General features: G+C 45.4%; 1 long non-coding RNA gene across 1 annotated transcript; it reads left to right on the top strand.

Moving 5' to 3' along the window:
- The first annotated feature begins 1,308 nt into the window (after positions 1-1,308).
- Positions 1,309-12,134, top strand: LOC139041203 (uncharacterized). Its single transcript, XR_011496021.1, has 3 exons — positions 1,309-1,444; positions 4,127-4,180; positions 11,638-12,134. It is a non-coding gene; the product is annotated as an uncharacterized lncRNA (long non-coding RNA).
- Positions 12,135-20,108: the final 7,974 nt, after the last annotated feature.

Raw genomic sequence — 20,108 nt, forward strand, 5'->3', positions numbered from 1 at the left:
TCCTGCAGTAAACCACCTATTTAACTCTTTTAGCCCAACCTTTTCAAAATTTAGACATTACCCACACCACACACGCACACTCATTTTTTTTCTTGACGTAACATTTATTGACATATTGCAAAACATGATTGTTCCAAGAAACTCAAATCAGAAAACAAACGTTGGTTTGCATGATCTCACAAGCTCCTTTATCCCCAAACACACTGTGGTTCCGTGAGTCTGGGGACAGACTAGCCCGGCGTAACAGGATGTTGCTGCTGGAACGTGCTGGAAGAGTCACACAAGAGGCCGAGGTGCTCCCTGCTCACCGCAGCCCCTGGGAGGCCTGGATTGTTTCCTTTCTCCATCTCTTTCAGAACGTTTCCTTGTTATACATCGCACACCAGACTGCAGAAAGAGAAACCTCCTCAGCGGACTGCCTGACCGGGGCCAGGCAAGCCCCTCTGCGAGTGCAGGCGTAGGATGTAGGATGGGCGTGCCAGCCGGGAGGCCGAGCCCCAGGGAGCAGTGGCTGTCCGGGATCGCCGGCCCTGGGTCACTGCTGCCTCCTGGCTCGGACGCTCCCTCAGCCCGTGGTTCCCCAAGCTCTCCCAGGAGGCACTGCAGCAAAGCTCTTGGCTTCCCACACGGTTTCCCCTTCCTATTACACAGCACAGACCCAAAGTGCTTTCTCAGCCACACGGAGATGCTGCTGGAGACGAAACCACGAGAGCACTTGAAACAAAGCTCCTGGCTGCAGATAGCTCCCCGTCTGGCATCCACTAGGAGTGGGGTTTGCCAGTATTTCCATATTGAACCCAAACACAATGCACTTGAGAGACTGGTAGATGTGAATGGAAAAATAAAAAGAAAAGTCGAGCACAGGGAGTCCAGTTTTTAAGAAAGCTTTGCTTCCCTCACTCTACCCCCGGGGCCGGGAAACCCCCAGCGTCCAGAGGAGCACGCCTCTTCCCCTTAAGGCCCTTCTCTCTGCAGCCCCTGAAGCAGTGCCCACCTGATGTGGAGAGCTCCTCGGCGGCAACCAGGGCAGGGCTCTTAAAATGTGTTCGCGAGGCCGCGGAGCCAGCCTTTCCTCCAGGTCCGCGTTCCTCTCCCACACTCTGGGCGTGGCTTTTCCGTGCTGCCGGTGGGGTGCGACTCCCGACTCCGTCCTTTCAGGCACGACAGAGTCAGTACACGAGACACAGACCGCTGCAGCAGAGTGCAGGGACTCTTGGAGCTGAACTGCGTGCACATGGGGGAACCGCAGGGGCCCGGACGCAGGTTAGCTCGGGCGGTTTGGTGTGGCTTCCCTTCAGTTTCCACTTGGCCGGCGGCTGGGAGCCTCCCTTCCACGGCTCTCTCATCTGTGCCCCAGAGAGCCTGCAGCTGGTTCCCTCGCTCCCTCAGCACCTGAGAAGAACAGCTCATCCTGTTTACGGCACAGGACCACCCCTAATGTCAGGTTAGATTGTTTTCCTGTTTTTAAATCACTCAAGGCCCCACTCAGTGGCATCACCAAGTTTTCACTGCAGATTGCCCTGAATCAAATTTATTTCCCTGTGGAGACCCAGAATAAGGGGTCAGGTTAGGCGTCCCCTCAGCAGTGCCCTGTCCCAGTGTTCGTGCTCTGTGCAGCTCCCTACTTTACCCACCTCCCGCTCTTTGTCTCACGGCAGTCGTGTGGGTTTTTTCCCCCCAAAATCCATCGTTAGCTCGTGAGAGGAGTACCCATTGCCAGGTTAGTGTCTTCTCAAGTCAAATTTCAGTAAAATTCACTTATCTTAGGTCAGAAAAAGGTTAAAGAATTTTAAAATGTTAGTTGACAGTTTCTTCCAGAGCAGTAATGCTGTGAATGTGTGACTCAGATCATGCATGTTAAGCATGAGTGTGCATGCTTTATTCTATAAGAGAAGGGGAGCATTTAAAAACAAGGAGAAAAGGGTCTGTTGTTTTCTCCTGAGACGAACAGCTTCCAAAGGTGGGTGTATTAGTCAGGGCTTTCCAGAGAAACAGAGCCAATAGGAAGTGTGTGTGTGTGTGTGTGTGAGTGTGTGTGCGAGCACACACGCACACACAGAGAGATTTATTATAAGGAATTGGCTCATGTGATTGTGGAGGCCGAGATGTGCAGTGGGCAAGCTGGAGTCCCAGGAGAGTGAGGGAGCACATTCCAGGTTGAAGGCAGGAGAAACGACGTCTCAGCTCACGGTCCTGCAGGCGGAGTTCCCACCTGCTCCTGGGAGGGTCAGACTTTCTGTTCTATTCAGGCAACACGTGGTTGGATGAGGCCCACCCACATCACGGAGGGCAGTCTTCTATACTGGGTCTACTGATTCTAATGTTAATCTCATCCCAAAATACCCTCACAGACACAGGCAGGCTGTTTGACCAAATGTCTGGGCACCTCGTGGCCTAGTCAAGTTGACACATAAAATTAACCATCACAAAAGGGTTATTAGGATCATCATTGGCCTTCACATTCAAATCAAAGAGGACAGGAAACACAGTCAGCCCAGTGGGCTAAGAGGAGAATGCAAAATTACTTGAGCAGAGGGTCAGCAATGGGAGAAATTAACTGAATCTGACAGAGAAAAGAAGCCAGAGGTGGTAGCCTTCAGTGTGTAGCTAATGCTGTTCCTGAAGGGCTCAAGTTGGCCAGTAGTCAGTATTGTCATTGTGGCTAAACTGGCCAGCACAAGCAGAACACTACATGGCCGGGGGGTGGATGACCACACAGCCATGCAGGCAGAGCGGAGTCCCTAACCTAAGGAAGTCCCAAACCTAGGTTTAGGAGGCAAATGACTAAAGAGAGCATTGTGGACTACATATTTATGTACCCCAAAATTCATATGTTGAAACTCTAATCCCCAATAGGATGGCGTTAGGAGGTGGGGTCTTTGGGTGGTAATGAGGTTTAGATGAGGTCATGAGGGTGAAGCCCCCCTGAGGGAATTAGTGCCCTTATCCGAAGAGAAAGACTGGAACTTGCTCTCTCTGCCATGTGTGGATACAAGATGATCCTCTGCAAACCAGGAAGAGCCCTCGCCAGACCACAGTCTTGCTGACGCCTTGATCTTGGGCTTCCCAGCCTCCAGGACTGTGAGAAATACATGACGTTTAAGCTGCCCCAGTCTATGGGATTTTGTTACAGCAGCCTGAGCTAAGAAAGGGAGATTGCAGCATGGAGAAGTGGGTGCAAAGAGCCCAAAAAAAGCCACACAGGTGAGTGTAGCTCAGTTGTTGTTGGAGCTCAGGGAAGCCGAAACCAGCTCAGCTCCACGCTCTCCCTCAGACACGAAGGGCAGCGGATGGAAGTAGGGGTACTTTCCTAAGGAGACTGCAGCAAATGTGTCCCACCCACAGCCCCACGCCAGGGGCAGATGTGCACACGCGAAAGCCTGGAAGAGCTGATGGACAAAGATGACCAACCATGCATAACAGTAGCAGGAGCAGCTTTTAAAGGAAAATGCTTGAAACAATATAAATTGGACCTAAATAAGGACAGAGCAGTATTGCGGTGCACTTGTGAGCCAACACGCTCTAGAGACCTTGTTATCACATAAAAGGAGGCCCAGCCTGCAGGGACCAATGTGGAGTCCGAGGGGAAGCCTGTAAAGACTTTGCCGGTAGCTATCCACAGCTACAAGAATGTGCTAATCCCTTTGTGACACAGCGTCACACCTGTGTTAGAAATACTTTGATTATTGATATATGTAGCTAGGTTAACTATTTAATAAACCTCTGCATAATTCAGACATCATCCTGAGTGAGTTTTCTTAACTAATTCTTTAGTTTCCAAATCTTCCATTATATAATCAATTTATTGATGGCTTACATGCTGTTGGTGTCTTAGTCACCCGCACATACAAACACACTTGTAGCTTACTCTTCTTAACTTGTATATCAGTTAGTTTTTGCTGCATAACAAATCACCCCAAAACTGTGGCTTTAAACAACAAACATTTTGATTTTTCATGAGTTCTGGTGGGTTGCCTAGGTAGTTCTTGTCTGAATGGCTTGGTTGATCATTGTGATCAGCTAGGGGCTCAGCTCTAGGATGGCTTTCCTTACTTGCTAATTAATGATGTCTGCGGGAGCACTAAATATGCCTTGTTCACACATTTCTTGTTATCTGTCAATCCAGCCTGGACTCCTTCTCATGGTGTGGTCTCAGGATTCACCAGAACAGCAAAAGAGGGTAAGCCATAAAACACAAGCAATTTTCAAGCCTTTGCTTCTGTTACACTTGCTGTTGTCTCATTTACCATAATAAGTTGCACGGGCAAACCCAGAGACAGTGTGGGAAGGGATTAACCAAGAGAAATTGTTGCTACCATTTTGTACATAGTATACTACAACTGGGTGTGGTCAGCCATACCTGCTTTTCTATTGGCATAGCTGTCACCACATTGCCAGTCAATTATGGCAGTCTCAACAATCAATTCATATAAATTTACAGCTATAGATTATGTGCACCATATATAACCTGTCACGTCTGACAATGTTGTCACCCCTCTACAACTCAACGGTGACCACCTCAGATGTATAAAAACTCTACACATTTTAGTACAGCCCCTTAACCTAGTAACAAGGCTCTTCTTTTTAGTTAGGTAACAACGATTATGTGAAACTTATGTTCAAAGTCTCGCTTTGTGTTTCATGCCCTTTGATGACTCAGCAGTACATGAGAAATGTACATAATGCAAGAAAAACAATATGCAAAATTCCAAACTTACAGAACAGACCAATTAGGGAGCATGGAGTGACCCACCCCATCACAATAGAAATCTTTGCTCTTACAGCGGGATTCTTTAAAATAGCCAGCTCCACTAGGACCTCTATACTAAAACTCATCGCCAGACTTTACACGTAAATTCTTGGGACTATGCCCGCTGCATACAGTAAGGTACTCCTGCATTGATTCTTCTCTGACTGCTTCTGCTTGACTTAACCTCTGCCTGCTAGAAGGATCAGTAAAGGATACTGTCCTTCTTAGAAGAGTGTATGAATCAAACCAGCAACACTGTGCCCAGGGGACATCTATAAAGCTCACACCATTACATGATCCCAAACATGTGAACATTTTGTCTCATGTTGTAGACTTGTGGAACTGAACCTACATCCTCTCCCAAAAGGGGAGAATTGAGTTCAACTATTAGACTTCAGTTGGCAAGTGGTGTGTGGAGGGACAATGTCAATCGGGTAGATCGGGGACAGAATCGAAGAGGAACTCCCTAAATTTCCCAAGGCACCATCTCAGTATCTGCCCCCACAGACAACCTGCTTCATTCTCCCAGCTCTGCTCCCAGCTTTGCCATGATTAATTTCCTTCTCTTGATTGACACAGCCCTTAAAGAGCAGTGTCTCCATTCCCTTGTTGTGTGTTCAAGCATGGCAATGCAGGAGGCATGGAATCCGTTATGTGGAAGAATAGCAGGGCCTTGTCCTCCATCTCACAGCCCGCTTCTCCTCTGTGCCGCCCCCCCGTTCCATTCACTGGGGCCGTTGTGAGCCAGCAGGTTATGTAACATCCCATAGAAGCCGCCTATTTAAAACTGATAGGTGACAGCCCGTATGACAAACAGGCTTCACTCTGTCAAGCGAACATCTCCAAAGCATCTGCGTTTGCCGGGCTGCTGTTTTCTTCCTTGTGGTCCATCAGGGCTGCACTCGGCTATTCAGCCCCTTCCAAGGATGGGAGCTGCTGTGTCTCAGCAAGGGGCTGTCAAATTGCCCCACTTTTCCTGCCTAATTCATGCAGGGGTATCCATATTTATATAGATCTGGGCTCATGAACGGCATCCTCATGCTAGGCATCAGCTTGGCAGAGATGATCCAAAGCAACTTGGCACTCGCTTAAAATTTCAACTCACCCACAAAATGCATATATTTAGCCTGGTAACTGATGTGACTTTTTCCCCCACTATAAACAGAAATCACATCAGTGATTGATATATGTGATGTGTGTGATATATATATGTTATATATATGATCTCTCTTCTATGTTAACTATTTAGAAATCCTGCCCATTATTCAGTCTGTTTGTCGATTTCCTACTGCAGCTCCCCTATAAACTGAGTGATTGTAGCTCCTACTGTTAACATGTTACCTTAGGGCCCTCATCTAACACTATCCTCAGATGCAACTCTAATGCAATGCCAACCATGGGGAAAGCAGCCTTACGCTGACTGTCGCAAGCATGTCCTGTCACAAATTTGCGTGTGCCAAGATGGAATGTCACTATTTCTCCATTACTGAACTTTCCTTAGCCCCCATTTCTACTCTGTTGTGGAAAACCCAACCTGGACCATTCAAGCTGGTCTGTTTGTTTTAGTTTAAAACTCAACGTCTTTTTGCTAAATACTCACATTCCATGTGCCCCCTCCCTGACCCTGACCAGGATGAGGAGAGGAGGGACGTGGCAGGCTCCGTGTCCTCCAGGACTGCTTGGGAAGTTGTTACCTGGTCCATTCCCATCCTGCGCCTTTGTGAGTTACCTTGGAGGTGCACCCACTTCTTGTAGTCTTTGCCATTCTCCCCAGGTGTCTTCCGTGATAGCCGAGAGCGAACACCCTGCATAGTCTTTGTCCCAAACACAGGCCACTTCAATTCTGTCTGCTCTCTCTCATCCTTCAGTGCCTCCCTGGGGCTCAGGACCCCCCAGCTTCTCTTCTGTGACCACACTGGGGTGCCAGGATTCTGTAAAGCTGCACCCAGGCCTCTTTATTCAGGCACCTCATTCACCTTGGCTACTCCGCAGCTGAGGCACCCTCCTGCACACAGTGAGTCTACACCCAGGGCGGAGTGTATAAGTCTCCTTCGTTCCGCTCGTACTAAACTTATATGGACGATTCATCCCCTATCCCCCACGCCCACCGTTAGCTCTGTGGTGGTGCGCAGGTGGGACTCCTCTGTAGAGGGGTCCATAACTTTGATGTTGTATTGATAACCATTTCCACGTCTCTCTGGAAACCACTGCAACCAGAAAGTGTTTTGATCACCTCTTCTGGGTGTGTGGAATCTACCTTTTACACCATTGTGTATTTTCTATTCAACTGTTGCAATGGAATACATTTTATGCCCTGCCAACTTCCCTTCTCTTAAAAAGCCCAGTACTTGCACATCAAAAAAGTTCATTTTCAATGACTATTGTTTCTGCTGTTCCTTAAATTATAAATTTCATGACACAATGGACTTCTTTGTTTTAGTATTTGTCCATCCTCCCCCAAGACAGTGCTTGTAGGAAACGGCTGCCTAAATCTCGGCTGAAAGGTCATAGGTACACGAAAACTGGGTGTTCCTGGGTAGGGGGAAGAGGAAGGAGTTTATATCTAACAATTTTATCTCCTATGTTCTTATGAGAAACCCATACTCATTTTCTTTCGGCACAAAAAAACCTTTGATATACATAGGGGTGCTTAATTATTACCACCATTACCCACTATCAGCTATAATAATAATAAAAATAAAATGACATGTGTTTAACTCTTTTATCATAGAGAATTTTCTTATCTATTTTAATAGCACAGGCTCCACTATATTTGTCAGCAGGACTAAAGTCTGTACACATGTCACAGTGGCAGTTTGGTGGCCCACTCCTTGGAGAGGAACAGCATCTACCTTGTTCACTGTGTATGTCCAGTGCCCAGCATGAGGCCTGCGTATCCTAGCTGCTCTGTGAATGTTGGTTGATTGAATGACTGACTCCCATCTGCTTCATGGCGGCTGAGATGGAGCTCCAAGCAGAACAGGATTGAAATATCCGAATTCGGGTTTTGTCTGCCCCGTGCTCTCTCCGAAAAGGAGACAGGAATCTCTGACAAATCAGAATTTTGGAATCCTATTGGCTCTGCTCACAGGAAACATAAGGTGGCTTGTCAAAACGAGCCAGGACGACGGCTGAAAAGCCCCTACCGTGCTGACTCTAATTTCACCTGCCTTTTCCTACTATGTGTCCACGTCATCATCTATCACCTCCGACATTATGAAAATTATTTATTTCCTCAGCCATCTTGTTCAGATTGTCTCCTACTTTGGTTAATCCAGAACCTTGTCTGATGGTTAAAAAAATAAGCGGAATCTATAAATCCATTCTGGAAAAATGGAACAAACTTAAAGCACACTGCCCAAGAAAAAGAGGTTTCTTGAATGGGAATTTAAGACCAAGCATACCTATGTCTCCTGATCTCCTTACTGTACCGGCAAGAGGAGAAGCCCCCACTAATGAAAGCTCGGTCTTCACAGGGGTGCTGGGCTCAGTCAGAAGACGTCACTCAGTGTTTCCACATCAGCTCCTGACACTGTTGCCTGTCACAGGAAAGACAGCCCGACCCGGCGCACAACTCTCCTTAGGCCAAGGTTAGTGTGCACACGAGCGCTCAGGGAAGGCTCTTTCAAGGAGCAGGAAAGGATTACAGGAAGGGGTGGGTGGAAGCATCTTTCAGAGCTCAGAGTCAACCGGAGCAAAAGTGACCAGAAGGAGCGGTCCTGCGGTTTGGCCCCCAGGTGTTCAGCATTCGAAGACTTCTCTGTGCTTTGTTCTTAGGGCAGCCTCAAGCACGAGCAGCCGCAGACGGCCCACTCGCACAGGCGCAGACATTTAACCTGCCCTTCCAGGTCCACAACAGGCCAAAGCAGATGGTTTCTCCCCCAGATTCTTCTGTGCCTTTTCCCTTCTATGGAGCCCAGACTTTATTCCTCTCATCACCCTTCCAGTTTTAGTGAAATCTACAGATAACGTCTCCTATAATTTGTGAGCTGTTTAAAAAAATCAACTCAATTTGTATTATTTAGATACATGTATTTTAAAAACATATGTATATCAATAATAGTGATAATAGATACCCCTATCTAAAGGGATTTCTGTGTGTTTTATGAAATGGTAAAATATTTCCTGAGTACTTCGGGCCATGGCTTATACCTCCTGAATCAGACTATCTGGGTTTGAATGCTGCTTCTATTACGTCTTACCTGTGTGACCTCTGGACCTCAATTTTATCTTCCACAAAGTAGATTAAATGGGTTAATACAAGTAAAGGCCTTAAAACGCTGCCCAGGTGATGGATGCTTAAGAATTGTGGACTAATGTCAGTGTTATTTATCCCTTCCCAGCTCCTCTTTCACCATACCTTTTCCAACCCAAAGATGTTGCTGAGGTGCCCCACTGGGCACTGTCAAGATCATGAAAAATGATAGCTGGAAAGGTATCTGCCTGGCACCTTCTGACCTTTAGATCTTGGCTCGAATGTCACTTTCTCAGAAAAGAGGCTTCCTGACCTCCTGGGTCCCCCTGCCACCCCCACTCTCCTCAGAGCACTATGCTTAATTTCATTTCTATGACACACAACTGTCTGTGCTGGTTTCACTCATTCATTTATTTGTTAAACATTTATACATTGTTTTTATTTAAATAAATACACATACACACCTGCATATATACTGTTTTGGTCCCCTCTATACTATAAAATGAGTTCAGAGACTTTGTCTGCCTTTTCATGGCTGTACCCCAGTGCATATAATAGTTAAATACCTGTTGAATGAATGAATGCTATTACTTTGCAGACAAGGAAACTAAAGCCCAATAGACAAATCACCTTCCCCAAGGTCACATACATACTCAGGAGCAACGGGGAGGAAGACTAACACGAGTTCTATTGCAGCCTGCCATGTCTGCGATAGACTGGAACAGTGGCGCACACTGTGGTCGTGGACCCCTGGGAATCCTCCACTCCTTTTTGGGAGGCTGTGGGGGTGAATATTATTTTCATACTTATACTAAGAATGCTATTTGGCTTTTTCACTCTGTCGATGTTGCCCTGGTACAACACACAACGGTGGGTAAAAGCACGGGAATCAAGGCAGAAGCACCAAACTGTCTAGTAGCCGTTGTATTGTTCTTTACCCCCACAGGCTCACAGTAAGGAAAATAAAAAAGACTGCCTTAGGGGGCTGGCCCGGTGGCCGAGTGGTTAAGTTCACACGCTTGCCTTTAGCGGCCCAGGGTTTTGCCAATTTGGATCCTGGGTGCGGACATGGCACTGCTCGTCAGGCCATGCTGAGGCGGCGTCCTACATAGCACAGCCAGAACATGTAACTATGTACTGGGAGGCTTTGGAGGGGAGAAGAAGAAGAAGAAGGTAAAAAAGAAGATTGGCAACAGATGTTAGCTCAGGTGCCAACCTTTAAAAAAAAAAAAAGAATTCCCTTAAACAGTGAAAATGCTTAATTTTATTAAATACCAACCCTTAAATACAGACCCTTTGAATATTCTACGTGACAGGCCGATGTGCACATAAAGCGCGGATGCTGCAAAACCAGGGATGACGGTTATGTCAAGGAAAAGCTTGTGTGCAGTTACGTTGTGAGCTCAACTAGCCACTTTTTTTCCTGGAACACAATTTTTGCTTGAAAGAACAAATTCCAGACAAACCGTGGTTATTCAGACTTGGGCATTTGGCAGACATTTTCTCAAAAATGAGCAAAGTGAGCCTGTCACTTAAAGGAAAACAACTGAGAGTATTTGTTGCCAGTGATAAAATGTGAGCTTTTGAGCAAAAATCAGAATTTAAAAAAATGTATATCTGCCACTGTGAGCTTGACAGCTTCCCAATACTCAAAGACTGTTCTGATATGATCAGTAGTTGTATTAATAGATGTCACTTTTTGATATCATATTATGAAATGTGTCAACTTCTGGATGATCTGAATAAGTTAACAAACCAGTATTTTCCACATGGCTACTGCCTGATGTTATGAAATCACACACAGGTAAAAGCTCAATTCGGAGTGCAAGATAAACCAATGAATTTTTATATAACAGACTATGAGAAGGTCACCGATATGGTTTCAGATTCCATATTGCAATTAAACTTTAAAAAACGGCTGCCACCTGTCAAGTTTTGGTGTAGTAACAAAGAAGACCATCCATAGCAACTTGAAAAGCCTGTTATAATACTTCTCCTTTTTCCTACTACATATCTGTGTGAGGCCAGATTTTCTTCATATACTTCAACCAAAACAACCTAATCCAACAGATTGAATGCAAAACCAGATATGAGAATCCAGCTGAACTCTATAAAGTCCAACAGAAAAGAAATGTGCAAAATGTGAAATAATGACGTTTTTCTTACTAATTTTTTTATTTAGGTAATTATGGTTATTTTTCATGAATACATTTTACAAAGGGTTTATTATTACTATTTTATATTAATCGACATTAATTATTTAATTAGTTAATATTTTTTGTTTTTTTCCTCATATGCTAAATATTGATAGTGATAATCTACACATAATCATAATTCTTTGAGGCTCTCAATTATTTTGAAATGCATAAAGGGATCCTGAAACCAAAAAGTTTTAGAACTGCTGAATTAGAACTTACCAGTTGGTGTTCAACCCCATAAGTGCTTATGAAAGTCTAAGGAGCTCTCCTAGATGGTGAGTCCCAAGGGCGTAAAGTTCATGACATCTGTGATCTGTGATACAGCTCTGCAAGGACATAGTATTATCACTTTAGAATTAATAAATGATCTATAAAATTTAAAAATTGGTAAACAATACACATATCTGTATTGATCAGGATATTGGTAAAAAAAAATCTTCAGGGCTAAAAACAACAAAGATTTATTTTTCACTCATGCTAAATATACATTTCAGGTCATCTGGGGCTCTGCTGCGTCTCTCTTCACTCCAGGACAGACGCTGATGCAGCATCCAGCCTGGGAAGTGTTGCTGGTTGCCGCGGCAGAGGAAAGAAATGTGGTGAGTCATCCGTCTCAGGAGAACTGGCTCTTAACCCCTCACCCAGAGGAGCTGTGTGGCACTCCCACTCACAGTTCACTGGCCAAAGCAAGTCCATGGCCCTGCCTGACTTCAAAGGTACCAGGGACCTGCCATCCTACCGTGAAACCATGGTCCAGGAAGTAGGAAGGGTGGGCTGCAGGATTCGTGGAGGCAGGACGCATCAGCAGCTCTGATGACTATCACAATGTAATGCTCCGTTCAAAACATGAACTCATTTATAAAATCTGCTGGTTTCTGATTCTTAATTTGTTCATGAATAATTTTTCATAGTTAAATTATTTTGTGCATACTATTTTGTGTTCTTTTCATTTGACACTATTTTAAATGTGTCCCTAGTTCTCATATTTGTAATTTCAATGACAAATTTTACTCTATTGATAAATTATTATAATTTTAAACATTTCTTAATTGTTGGTTATTTGAGCGTAGCTAGCTTTCCACTATTATAGATGGCATAGCAAAGCACATCATTATAAGAAAATATGTTAAAAAATTATTTCTTTTGGGGGGCCAGCCCGGTGGTACAGTGGTTAAGTTCGCATACTCTGCTTTGGCAGCCTGGGGTTCACCGGTTTGGATCCCGGGTGCAGACCTAAAGCACCCCTTGGCAAGCCATGCTGTGGTAGGCACCCCACATATAAAGTAGAGGAAAATGGGCACGGATGTTAGCTCAGGGCCAGTCTTCCTCAAAAAAAAAAAGTTATTTCTTTGGGGTTACTGAGTCAAGAAGTAGGATGAATTTCTGTGAGGACACGTTGCACAACACCCACCATTTTGTAAACTTTCGTGGACAAGGCTCTGGCTCTGCTCATTTCTGTATCCCCAGAGCCTAATGAAACACCTGGAGTTTGGTAAGCACTCAATACGTGTCCACCGAATCAATAACTTTTGCCAGATTGCTTTCCAGAACTATGACACCAATTTACAATGCCACCAGGACAGGATCATATCGCTCTGACGGAGTTTTTACTAGTTTGAGCAGTGGTTTTCTTTTCATTTATTTAATGACTAGCATTGCTAAAAAGAATTCCCAGGTTTTACTTTTACCATTTGTACTTTTGCTCGTGTGTGCTCCACTTAGTAAAGTAAATCTGGCAATTCCTCTTAGCAATTTATATATCGTCCTCCTATATTTTGGGGGCATCTATTGTGGGCTTGTTGAAAGAAGAGAATAAACTAGGAATAAGTGAGGTGAAGCCGGTGGGCCCAGTGGAGGCAATAAAGGATATAATTTATTATTATTATTATTAGCAGCCCCAGATACCATTCATTAAACATATATTGTAAACATTATCTCTAGTCCTCCCACCAGTATTGAAAGGTGGGTACTATTTGAACTCCATTTTTTAGGTCAGGAAATTGAGGCTCAGAAAAGTTGCAGTTGCCCAAGCCTGCACAGGTAGGAAGAAGAAACTCAGGTTTTGCTCTCTGTTTGTCTGAAGTCAGGGCCTGAGCTTCCTCTCTGCTCCCATTGCCTTGACACCGCTCTCTCGAGGGCCTCGTCAATGGCCCAAGGTGGGGTCTAGGGAGAAAGAGTGCACGTGGGCTGTGGGGGCTGACGGGACACATCAGCTCTGTGGGGATGCTGCTGCGATACCAACAAGAATGTGTGCCCTGAGGCAGGACCCCGGCAGCACCTGCAGTTCCGCAGCACAGGGTCTCATCCTCAAGGGTGTGAGTGCGCAAGAGAGAGGTAAATTGTCAGAGCCATCAGGAAGGCGACACCACGAAGCTGGCACTGGTCAACGGGAGTACAGGAGGACAAACCAGGAAGCAAGGCAGTAGCCCAGGAGGACGGCTCAGCTTGGCGGCACTCTGGGCTCACAGTGCCTCTTCGACTTAGGAGGCCAACAAGTTCCAGAGGGCATCTTTCACTGATACAAACTGGCTATGAAGCCAAATGACAAAAGCCTCTTCCTTAGTTCTCCAACAGGCAGCCTTTAGGCACATATGACTGTGTACATTTAAATTTATTAAAATGGAGTAAAATTAAAACTTCGGTTTGCCAGTACTAGCTACATTTCAAGGGCTCAGTGGCCACATGTGGCTAGTGGCTACTGTGTTGGACATCACAGCTATGGAACATGTCGGTCATCACAGAAAGTTCTGTTGGAGAGCACAGCTAGACCATCGCTTCTCAAGGTGGACCAGCAGTAGCAGCAGCAGCTTGGCCTGGGGGCTTGTGAGAAATGCAGAGTCTCAGGCCCCAGCCTGGCGCTACTGCACGGGGAGCTTCAGACTACAAAACCTACGGGCGATGCGCAAACACATTCAAGTTCAGCAGCCCCTGTCTGGACAGGTTCAGGGCATCAGTGGCTGTGCTCTGCCTGCTGAACACCCGTGCCACCTGAGATGAGTGGGGCTAAGAAAAGAGACACTAGCTCTTAATTTGTCATCTCTCCTGCAAGCATTTCCCCCAATCTATTGCTTTTCCATTTTATTTCAGTTTTGTTCATTTTTTATGAACATATTTTTGGATCCTATTAATATTTCAAAAATTGTGATGGTGGAGGCCTCCCTTGGCTCTTGTTGGGAACAGTCATATCCATCTGCCCCACCCCCTCCTCCACCCTGTCCCACTTTGACTCTGTAGCCAACACCTCTGCAGCATCCCCGCACAAAGATGGTGATTCAGAGGAGGTGGTGGAAGCCTCTGCACCCGCTTCTGCAGAGCAGGCCTCTGAGCTGCCCCAGAGCACGGCGCTTCTGTATTCCCGGGCAGTGAGAGGGGCCCATCCGGCAAGGCCTCATGAATATTTAACAAGCACTTTGTAAAGAAGAGTGTTATTAAGGGTGGTGCTGCCAGCAGCTTCAAAGGTGCCCATATATCAGGAGCCACTAACTCTGTGTGGACACAACCCTCTTGCAATAGCCCCAGGCAAACCAGCTCTTTGCCTTTTAGGGGGAGTTGGGAAAGAATTTAGAGGAATTTGCAAATATTCCTGCCCTGAGAGGAACCAAATTGGTTCTTCTCCTAACGGAAAATTGGCTTCCAGTAAATCGTGTATCTAAAAGAGAAAAAGCAGGGACCAGAAGAAAAAAATACACAAATATATAATATAAAATATATTATTAATTATTATAATAATTAATAATATAAATTAATAATATATTATATAAATATATAATATAAAAATAATAAATATATAAAGATATATGTCTCACACACACAAATATGTACAAACACACACACACACACACACACACACACGAATGCCCACACAGAGAAGAGCCCTGCCTGCCCATTTTCAGCAGGGCTTCTTTTATTCCGGTGCTGCCAGATGAGTCTTTCATCCCCGCGGAAGCCAGCCAGCCCCAGGTCACTTATTTCAAGCTTCGAGCTTTAAGGATACCGGTTCCATTTCTTTACTCTGTGGATTGGATACACCACATTGCAATTCAAATCACCCAACACCTCAGTACGGTGAGGTGATCACATTTCTTCCTAAGTGTAAATGGCTCTGCACAGGGGACTCATTCTGGGAGGTGGGGGCTGGGTCAGCATTGCTCTGGCAACTTCTTTTTCCCCAGATGGTCATCACTGGAGGTAAATGCTTAGGAGATTAAAACCCCCAATCCATGAGGCAAACTCCTGTTAGGCTCAGAAAACACCCTCCATCGGCCATCCCTGGGACAACCAACACATCACAAGGCATTAGAAAATGAAAGGGGCTGTGTGTGAGTATCACGATTATTACATTTTTTTCTGCAAAATAGCTGTTGCAAAGGGATCTGAAAAGCTGGTTGACTATCTCAAGGTTACCCACAGAAGCCATCAAAAGAGTATCTGTGTGTTTCCAATCATAAAACACTGCTCCCAAGGTCCACCAGAAGAAGAATCGACTTCCCAGCCCCCACACGGAATATGGGCCATTTGAAGAAACAATGTGTCCATGGAACTCACCTTTCACATGCAGAAACAGAGTCCTAGGGCTCTATACATGAATGGGAGCCCCTATGTAAGGTAGGGATCCACCTGCCTTCTCACAAGAGATTCTGCATTTTAGCCAGAAAGTCGCTCCAAGCATGGCCAACAGCCATGTGTTTGCACAGAACAGGTAAGAGAAGCTTAAGAGAACTGTGGGTGCTAACTGAACCGTGCACTAATGTAGCCATCACAAACCTGTCTAACACGTTTACGAGCAAGCGATTTCCAGTGCATAAGCTTTGTTCCAAGTTACAATCAAAAAGTTCACCTTTAAGTTAGTTGCTTCGGACCTGAAATAAACTTTCCCATAGAAACGATGTTATAAATAGTGATCCAGCCCAGCCCACGGATGCTAATCTAACGCGTAATGTGGGTCCAGTATTATGGAGTTGCACGAAAACTTTGTAGAAAACCGCAACTGTGCAATTCCAGTAATTAAGCTGAACAGTAGAACAATAAAATGAAATCTCCTTTTTTTACATCAAAGTTCATTCTCGAAGAAGGTAAGATTAATTGGAGGAAGGTGAAGAGGTAAACGGAGACTGTGTGATGCTCTTAAAGGCGGCCTTCAGGTTGCCTCAAGGGCTGTTGAGGCTGATGGCACAGGCTCTTTAATATGTCTCATTTCACTTCAAAACTTATGACTTGCCTTTTGCTTGATACAGGTAAATAGCTAGCACTACTTAGACTTATCCTCCATAATTACAGTCAGTTTTTGTTTTTCCCTCACCAGTTGAAAGAAGAGAGCAAGAGAAACAGGGAGGGGCAGGGAAGAAAAAGGAAGGAGAGAGACTGGAGGGAGAAAAAGGGAAAGTAATTTTCTTGAAGGAACTAAGCAAGAGTTAAAAATGAAGACAGTAAATTGGGAGTTTAAGAAAAATCTGTGAGTGAAAGATTGCCTTGGGGGTGTCAAATGAATCCGTCAAGAGAAGGGGAGAGAGGACAGGATGTGTCCACTCCCATGGTAAAGAGATGCTGTCTTAGGCAGCTCTTTCCCCAAGCTGCTTCTCCTTCCTCTACTCACTGGGTGAGAAAAGACAAGAGCCATATGAGAGAGTCCTCATGATGCGGGGTCGGTGAGCCGAGGAGTCGAAAGAAAGGTTTCTTGGACTCTTAAGATCTGGCAGTAGTGCTCTTAATTTAGAGAATAGTATGGAATAGCATGGATACAGACGCATGGTCAGTCAGAGCTTCTGCTGCGGCCATGGGGACAGGACCCATGGGCAGTCAGAGCTGCTGCATGGGGACAGGACCCACGGGCAGTCAGAGATGCTGCTGGCATGGGAAGCTGCTGCTGCTGCTGCTGCCGCTGGCATGGGGACAGGACCCATGGGCAGGCAGAGCTGCTGCCGGCATATTGCTGCTGCTGCCGCCGCTTCTGCTGCAAACATGGGTGGAGAGTAAGGCTAAATTTAAGGCGTAGGTATGTGAGCCATCTCTTTACAAGACAAAGGAAAGAACACGAAAAAAGTTAAAATGGTATCAGTGCAGGTGGGGTCTGACCATTGGGTGGTCCCACAACTTTTAGATAAGAATCAAATCGGATTAAGTAAAGGCCAGAAGCCAACACCCTAAATCAGTTACGTGAGGTTGCCAGACAGTAACCAACTTAAATTCTTGCCTTCCCCATTAAGAGTTTCCAGAGATAAGGCCATCCCCCTTCTTCTTGGCACAGAGAGGGAGGCATCCTTACAGATGGAGGTTTCCCTTACAAATGTAAAGGTTTCTCAACAAAGAGCAATCAAACTCCAGTCCTCGGAGCCTGCTTCTCATCTGCAGTTTTAAAATTAACCAGCCTAAAATCTTCATCACTCAGAACCACTGTCATGATGAGAACAAACTGTACCCCCTAACTGCTGTACCGGACTTGGGGGGTACAGATGGTACCCCCCAGCTGCTGCTCCATGGGCCTGGTCCATTAGCAGTAAATCCTGCAGGAGAGAGGACAGGAGGAAAGTGGTAAAGCGGGTTGCAAGATGGAGAAGATGGGATGGTTTGGCTGAAAGAAAGAGCTTTTGGAAGAAGGGAATCTAGAGGCTCCCAAAAGTCCCTGAGTGATTAAGAAGAACGGGCTCTGTTCTTAGACTCTGGCAAAGAAAGGCTCAGGAGACGCCGTCCTGGAGCTCCGGTGTGGACTGTGCTGCTTTCAATGTGACACAGCTCTTGGACTGGATCACATGGGTCAAGGCTTCTGCTATGTTGTGCAGAGAGATTTAATTCTCTTTTGTCTCAATCCTCCACTGCCGACTAGGCTTGGGGCCTAACCCAAAGGCCTATTAACTGGCTTTCCTAAACAAAAGAGCCATCTTCCCTGAGATAAAACCTGCCCTCCCTTACAATGCAGCAGTGGATGAAGTCATTTATTTTTTTTAAACAGCAATCTTCTCCCCTCAGGTTAGTCTTATTATATGTGTCCTTTACAATCCACGAAGAGTTTCCACATAATCCCCACCTGGCAAACCCCATCCACCGACAGAAACTCTCATTATTCAGGTAATAGCTGCTCAATAGTAAAAATATTCTAATCACCACCAAAAGAAGTAAAAACAGGAAAATATTGCTGCCTGGAAGGCTGGATCAAAGCCAAATGCCAATTATCTTCCCATTACTGGCAGTAAGACCCTGAGGAGGGAAGGAGCAAGCAGGAAACAGAGAGACCTAGATACATAGAGCTGGCAGAAGCCGAGCTGCAGTGGACCCCGAGACCGACTGCCCCCGCAGTAGCCCGGAACACAGAAGGGCTAGGGTTCTCTTTGCATCTCTAGGGATACCCCTCACAGCCCTCTTCTCTCCAGCCTGAGCCCCTGAACCATGGTGTGTCCCTTAGTTTCCTGACTCAATTCCCTGCATTCGTGGCTTAACTTGGCTGTCTTCCCTCTTCCCTTGCTTCGTAGTTTCGTATGGTGAGGAGGGGTGTGGAGGATGACTTGGGGACGGGGAGTTTTACCTTGACCTTCTTTGGCCTTCCAAGTCGTGTTGTGGTAACTGAGCAGAAGGATACCATGTTCTTTGCCTAGGAATACCTGCTTTAAGATTCCATTTGCGAAGACAGAAAAAGTTAAAGATTTTTTTTGCTGTTATTTTAGTAATGAATTCTAAATATAAAAGGATTATTCAGAAAGTGAGTTTATATAAATTTTGGAAAAAACACCTGTTGTAAAGCAAGACATAATTAAGTAATGCAACTGATTATTTTGAAATTGATTGATTCAACCTGGGTTACAGTAATACAGAATTACAGTACAAAAAAATTGTTACCTTTTCTTTATAATCTCATGTCATTTTAAATATTTTTCATAAAATGACAGGTTTTAGCAGAGATTCTGTAGGGGAGGAAGACATTTCCTCTACTGGCTCTGGGTTCTTCTGGCCAGAGAATGAATTAAACTCACATGAGACAGAATAAGAGGAGAAAGTTAAACAAAGCTTTATAACACGTATACATGGGAGAGGCTCAGGCAAGCTGAGCAACTCGCCAAAATGGCTGAATCCTCCACCTTAAATATCACCTTCATCTAAAGGCAGAAGATATTGGGGGTAGGGGGAGTCAGCTACGGGAGGTTACCAGACAAGTACAGTAAACAAGGGTTAGGTTATTATGCAGATTTAAGTCCTTGCCTTCTGCATTGATGAGAGTTTCTAGAGATAAAGTCATCCCCCTTCTTCCTGTACAGAGAGGGAGACACCTTTGCAGATGGAGATTTCCTTTACAATGTAAATGTCTCTTCACAAAGGGTAAGTAAATTCTACTTTTCAGAGTTTCTTTCCTGTCTGCAGTTTTTAAAAGTAACCAGCCCAAAATAATCCTCATGCCAGAGACATATCTTGGGCTTACCAATTCCAGTCCCCCACAATGCCAAGATGCAGTAGTAGGAAATTTCAAAGAGAGTGGTCACAGCAATGTAGATTACCAAAGAAAATTAATGAAAACTCATTGCACAGCTCTGAGCACTTCACCTGCTTTCAAGACATAAAAGGGTCAAGGGAGGATTTGAGGAATTTTTCACCATGCTTCCAGATTTAAGCCCTGGGGGGAAGGAGTATGCTTCCTTCTTTTCCCAAGGCTCCTGGCTAGGTTTCTGGCCGTCGGTGTGAGAGACAGTGACCTGCACCTGTCTCACAGGAAAAGGATAAATCAGATGGTGGCCACCCCCGGATCAGCCTGCATTCGCAGCTTCCTGTGGCCAGACGTGGGCCATGCCAGAGAAAGAGAGGTGGTCCAGAGCCAGTTTGAATCCTGCACAAGAGGACTCCTGCCAGAGGGTGAAGGGAACCCAACGGCAAGGCTCCGTGACAATTCCCACCACTTGGGCTTCTCCTGTCATTCTCTTGATATGGACATGCACCTTTTCCTCAGCCAGCATGTCCCAGTGCCCCCAAAGGGAGCATGACCCAG

Source organism: Equus asinus, chromosome 20 (genome assembly GCF_041296235.1).
Source record: "Equus asinus isolate D_3611 breed Donkey chromosome 20, EquAss-T2T_v2, whole genome shotgun sequence".
NCBI classification, from domain to species: Eukaryota; Metazoa; Chordata; class Mammalia; order Perissodactyla; family Equidae; genus Equus; species Equus asinus.